Raw genomic sequence first — 6,349 nt, 5'->3', positions numbered from 1 at the left:
ACCTGAAAACGCTCAACCTGAAGCAAACGTAACATGAGATATGACTGTATAGCAGTTAAAAATATATATAAAATCTTGATTATTAAAATATAACCTAAAATTGTCATTTCAAACCTTAATCATTTTGGTAGTACAGCTTGCTGCCTAAGTTTTCAGTCGCACAGAATTTGGCCACCCTTAGCGTAATCTCTGGATCCTTGTCCTCTAAAAGCTGAATGTTGAAGATTCGAGGAAGATAAAAGGAAGCAGTTTTGCTCGTAGTGCATGGTCAAACTAGGGAACTGGCCTCAACCAGCAGGCAGAGGTGGCCACCAATCTAGGGCTCCTCTGTCAGGAGTTCAGCCTACACTTGAGTAGGACCCTGGCAGAGACACATGCCCGACTGGCATGTTCTCTCCCTCCTGGTCGATCATTCGGGAGCTTCAAAAGCTTTCTTCAGCCCGAATATCACAGCGACTGATGCCAACCGACACCGGCACACTTGGGGATGCGCAGAGTTTGCGCACCTTGCGTGACAGACCTCAGCAACTCAGCATTTTGGCTAATCTACTTTATTTACATATAAACACACAGGGAGCACTGCAACATGGCTCCCTCTCTCTCTAGCATCAGACGGCAAAGAGAAAGAACAATGGACAATGGAGCGGAAGGCCAGCTGCTATCCAGCCCTGATTTGGGAGGCGAGGCTTAAACGAGGGCTGGACGGCGAAGGGCTTGGCAGGTGCTGATGCGCCACTATGGCCGCCGCCACCACCCCAGACGAGGAATGGTTCAGTGGTCAAGGGGGCACAGAATTGTGCAGATCTGTAATGGAGAAGATCCATTTGGGGCAGCCAAATTTGGGGCTTGCACAGGGTGCCATATTTCCCCACTGGGATGCTGTCTGGCAGAAATTCCTGCTGGAAGGTCCTCCCTCTCCCAGTGGTGTAGCAAGGTCAAGTGGTACCCGGTGCGTGGCGCCGTATTGGAGGAATCAAATGAATCAAATGGGATTTAGCTGCCCCAGCGTCCCTGGCCCCTAATGGGGCAGTCAGCATTTGTTTAAAACATCCCTTCACCCACCCCACTCCGCAGGGCCCCATTTCTTTCCGCAGGGCCTGTAAGACAGAGTTGTTCCACCTGGCCTTTGACTTTGAGTCAATTTGATTCCCTCCCCCTCTTTCTTTTTTCCTTTCTTCTCCTGTGATGAGGCTGCATTTTAATGTTTTGATGTTTTAATGTTGTATTTTAATCTTGTTTTTAAGTTGTATTCAATCAACTTGTTTTTATTATTGGTTGTTAGCCGCCCTGAGCCCGGCCTTGGCTGGGGAGGGTGGGGTATAAATAAATTGTATTATTATTATTATTATTATTATTATTATTATTATTATTTTATTATCATTATCCAAGAAACACACCAAGCATTGAGCTACCTGGGGGTTTTCTGCAAAGTAAATAAATGGTTGGCTTGCGGATTTTAAGTGGCACATCCACAGGGCCAGACTCCCTTACAGTTTTCCAGCCTGGTTTGAGAGACTCTGCAGCCACTGATGCCCAAGGCGCCATGGAAGGAGAGGACCACACTCAGAAGGGCGACACTCAGAAGGACGGTCTGGGCCGTGGCGGCTTCTGCAGCAACCTGGAGAAAGAGAGACAACCAAAATGCGTCAAAGGGCTTGGTTTGGCCTCCTTCATTAAAGCAGCCCGCCTCTAGCTCACAGTTCTTCCAAGCAGAATTTGTTCACAATTTAAAATACTCATTTTAACATCCTTAAACTATCAATGACTTCCCTTCTTCTCTCTTTTTTAAAAAAATAATCTTTATTGCTTTTAAAACTTACAAGAAAAGAAAAAAGAAGAAAAGAGGCAAGAAAAACAAAATAGAGCAGAGAAGAAAAAAAAAGAGAAAAAAGAAAAAACCAATACAATAAACAACACAAACCACAACCTTAACACACTAAACTAAACAAAGCAAAACAACAACAATTTAAAAACATATACCATACCATTTCATTACTCTATCTTTCATTCCCTTATTTTCATTGACCTCCTCTCACCTCCCTTTTTGTATTCCTCTTCTATTACTTGTTTCAGCAATTCCTTTCCATCGTTCTCTATTTTTATCATTATGAATATCTTAACATATTTTTTACCTTATTTTCCATTAATACTGAAATACTTGTTTATACCTAACTCCTTATAACATTTCTGCTAAAGCCATAAAGTTTCATTCCAACAATTTTCTGAGACTCATTAAATTTACAATATTTCTATATATAAACTTTAAACTTTCCCAATCTTCTACCACCATCTCTTCTCCCTGGTCTCGGATTCTGCCAGTCATTTCCGTCCATTCCATATAGTTCATCAACCTGGAGATCTTCTGTCCGAGGCTCTTAAATCTTTTCCAAGTCCCTTCTGCAGTTTTTCTTCATATTCTTTGATGCTAAAGATGCTGAAGCGCAGGTCTTGGGGAGGCCCCGACCCAACCATGCCCCCATTCCCTCTTGACATGCCAACCAACTCTCCACAGCTAAAACCAATGTCCATACAATATCTCAAATCATGTTTCAAGGCTCCTCCAGATCCACAGGCCCCCACAACTCCAGTCACCTCCTGACCCAGATTCAGGACCCAAAGGTCAGTAAATCTCTGCATGAAAGAGTCTATCCAACCTTCCTTCTCCAATCCAAGCAGGGCTCCAATCTTCAAATTCTGACTTTTTCTATATTCATTCATAAAAGGCCTCCACTTATAATCCTCAATTTGCCTCTGTAAGACTGGGGCTTCCACTTGTATTATTTTAGGTTCAACAACACCAACATTCTCCTTCGTCTTCTCCCCAGTTTGTCCTGTCAAAGTAGGTTCCTGTGTCAAATCCTGAACAATTTCTGTATTAATGAACACTTTTTGTTCCAAATTAATCACTTTTTGTCCCAAGTTCTCAACTTTGGTATTCAAAGCATCCGTCTTCTTGTGGAGCTGTTCCAGCGAATAGCTTATCTTACATAATACAGTCACTAAGGCTCCTTCTGTCAACATTCTTAAAATCCAAGGTCAACTTTATTTCACACAGTTCTTATCTTGCAGCTGGAAAACCCCAGCTCCACTCTTGTAACAGTTTCAAAAGCTCCCTCTAGAGGGAAACAGCCTCCACTTGTATCAATCCTTTCAAACACAATTTAAACTATAAAGTTAGTTTCAGTTTTCAGTTACTTTTCCTACTTTTTAAACGCAGATGAGGACAATGGAAACAATATATTTCTCTTATTTAGCTAGCTGTCAAAAACGTCACTCTTTCTGGCAGCCCGTTTCCAGGTTCGGAGCAGTGGTGATTTGTTTTTTCACTCTCTCCTGCAGGCTCACTAGGTCCAAATTCCCCCCCCCCTTCTCCTGCTTCCAAGGGGGGTTTAATAGTTTTAACCGATGGAGATTTAATCCTTTACAAAAATAAACTTTCCAAGGCTTTAACTTGCAACTTCTTTGCTTCAATCTGTTTACAAAAAAGGAAGGCGGACTTCCTGTTTAAAACCTTCCCGTTTCGATGCCAAATTAATGAATTTAAGGATCTAATTTTCCGTTCTACTCACGGGTAGTTGTTTAAAATCCAATTGTCCACAGGAAAAAGTCAGCGCTCTCCGGCAACAGCGATGCGGCTTCACTCCGTGAAAGAAGCAGTCAATTCGAAGCACCGCGCCGCTCACCCCACTTCGCTCCGGATCCCCAAATCAGGGTTTCCCTGCGAGTAGGGGAGGCGCAAAGGGTGCCAGCCGAATCCCAAGTTCACAGGCTTCTCCCACCTGTGATTTCAATGGGTCTCTGCCTTCGCCGTGGCGGTCAGACCCTAATTTCCGCGGAGCAAATTCCTCCCGATCGGAGGAACTCCGCCATTGCCTGGAGGCGCCAACCCGGAAGTCCCGACTTCCCTTCTTCTCTTCCCATGGTCCTTTTTGCATATCATATCTCTGCATATTCTACAAAAACTATACCCTTCAGTATTCCATTCTTGCGTCCATCTAAACTTATTTACACTGTTGAATTTATCTTAATGCTGCCAACATTTTCGTGTGTACACAATTTCCCCCCATATATTCAACAAACTTTGTCCAATCTTCTCTTTTTTTATATAATATTTTTTATTAATTTTCACAATTAAACAGTAAATATAAACCATGGGGAAAAAGAAATAATAATAATAATAATAATAAAATTAGAAAAGAAAACGTTTTCTCACCGTATTAGATCCACATTTTGGAATTGCGCGGATCCGATCGACTTCCCTCCATTCCCTCCCTGGTTCTTTTGGGGCATCTTATATTATACATGTCTATAATTTACTTATCCTTAATTATTTCCAAATTTAAACATTCTCCTTAATATTACAAGTGCTTATTTTTTTTAAAAAAACCTGCTATTGTGTTAATATATTCAATAAACATTTTCCAATCTTCTCTAAACGTATGTTCTTCTTGTTCTCTTATTCTATATGTTAAGTCTGCCTATTCTGGCCTGCAAGTTTTTATGGAGTGTGCATTTGAGCTGGTGGCGTGCACTGCTCCCGGCTGGAGATGCTATCGGTCGTCTGGCCTTTTCTGGCACATTGCTAAACTCCAAGGATCAAAGTCCAATCTGTCTGGAGAGAGACACTTGTGGCTAATGAAAAACTAGCATGCGCCACCTTGAGCAGGGAACAACGTCAGCTCTGGAAGCTGCTAATAGAATCCAGTCCTACCCCATTCATTCCCCCACAATGAAGCATGCCTGGCCGGTCACACCGTAGGGCTAAAGATCAACATCAAAGCAGGTGTGATGCAGAAGGTCTGCAATCAGATTCCAAACATTTCTTCCTTTTTTCCAAAATATTCTCTTTTTCTTTTGGAGCTGACATGCTTATAACTTTATTGAACAATGATTGTGCAAACTTCAACTGCACTCCACAGGAAAGGTTAAGTGGCTGAAGGTACTGATCATAGCTGGATTCTGAAAATATTTATTGAGGGTGTTCAAGAGATAGTTTGGGGGATGGCAAGAAAAATTGATGACGTATGCAGAACTGGCTAAATTGACATAGAAACTGCGGGACAAGTTCAACTGTGACTTTAAGGAAGAACGGGAGCTTTTTACAAATTATCTAAAAAGACAACAAAATGAATTGGACTCCTTGGCAGGGTTTGAATAAATATACACCAATTTATTGGTTGATAACATGATAGATAGATAACGTAAGGTACCTCTGGTTAAGTACTTAATTCGTTCCGGAGGTCTGTACTTAACCTGAAACTGTTCTTAACCTGAAGCACCACTTTAGCTAATGGGGCCTCCTGCTGCTGCCAGAGCACGATTTCTGTTCTCATCCTGAAGCAAAGTTCTTAACCTGAAGCACTGTTTCTGGGTTAGCGGAGTCTGTAACCTAAAGCGCCTGTAACCCGAGGTACCACTGTATGTACAAGTTTATAACATGCAGAGAATAATATATGCTGAGAAATCAAAGAGGGGAGCTGAGGTAAGTCTTGGGAGGGTTGATGGGGGGTGGGAAAAAAGGGGGAAAATAATGAATATGATATGTTTTGAAATTTTCTTATGCTGAAATTGTAAATAAAAAATATTTTAAAAAAGAAGAGATAGTTTGGGGGGTACCACCCGAGGTACCACTGTATGTAATTAGGGATGGGTGAATCTTTCTGACTTTTCAGTCTTGAGTTCAGCTGTGCACATTTCCATGTGATCTTTTTTTTAAGTCCTCATGAAAATACATCAACCTTTTAGTGCCAGTTTCCCCTATTGTGCACATTTCCCACTCATATATTTTTTGCATGTTGTTTTTACTACTGCATGCATTTTTATGCACCGTTTGCCCTGGTATATTTGTTTTTGTACGCATCCCTGGGCTGGCAAACAGCACTGCAACGGTTAGGAAAGCGCGAATTCCAAAGGCTGGCTCCAGCCTTTCTGTTTGTGCATTGTCTTGGAAAGCGCGGATTCTATAGGTTTTCCTTTAACTAAGGAATTAATGGAACCTCTTCCCTGCCTCTGTTCGTCCTGCTTGCAGCACTTGGTGATGCCACCTCAAAGTTAAACAGCTGCTGATTCTTATCTAGAACAAATGGCGTCAAACTGGAAGCTGAAAAATAACATATTTTCAGGCTTAATGGATAGAAATGTGTTTTGCAGATAGCAGCCAAACAACCTGTAGAACTTGGGGGAGGAAACTTGTTAAAAAAACCCCTGACTTTTCTTCCTTCCTTCCTGCCTTTCTTTCTTTCTTTCTTTCTTTCTTTCTTTCTTTCTTTCTTTCTTTCTTTCTTTCTTCCTACCCTAAGCTCACCAAAGACAGCACACTCAACAAGCATGGAGTTCAGAGCCCATGTTG

Source organism: Podarcis pityusensis (assembly GCF_964106645.2).
Source record: "Podarcis pityusensis genome assembly, chromosome: 6".
In the NCBI taxonomy this organism is placed as follows: Eukaryota; Metazoa; Chordata; class Lepidosauria; order Squamata; family Lacertidae; genus Podarcis; species Podarcis pityusensis.
Note: the sequence above shows the minus strand (reverse complement) of the source record.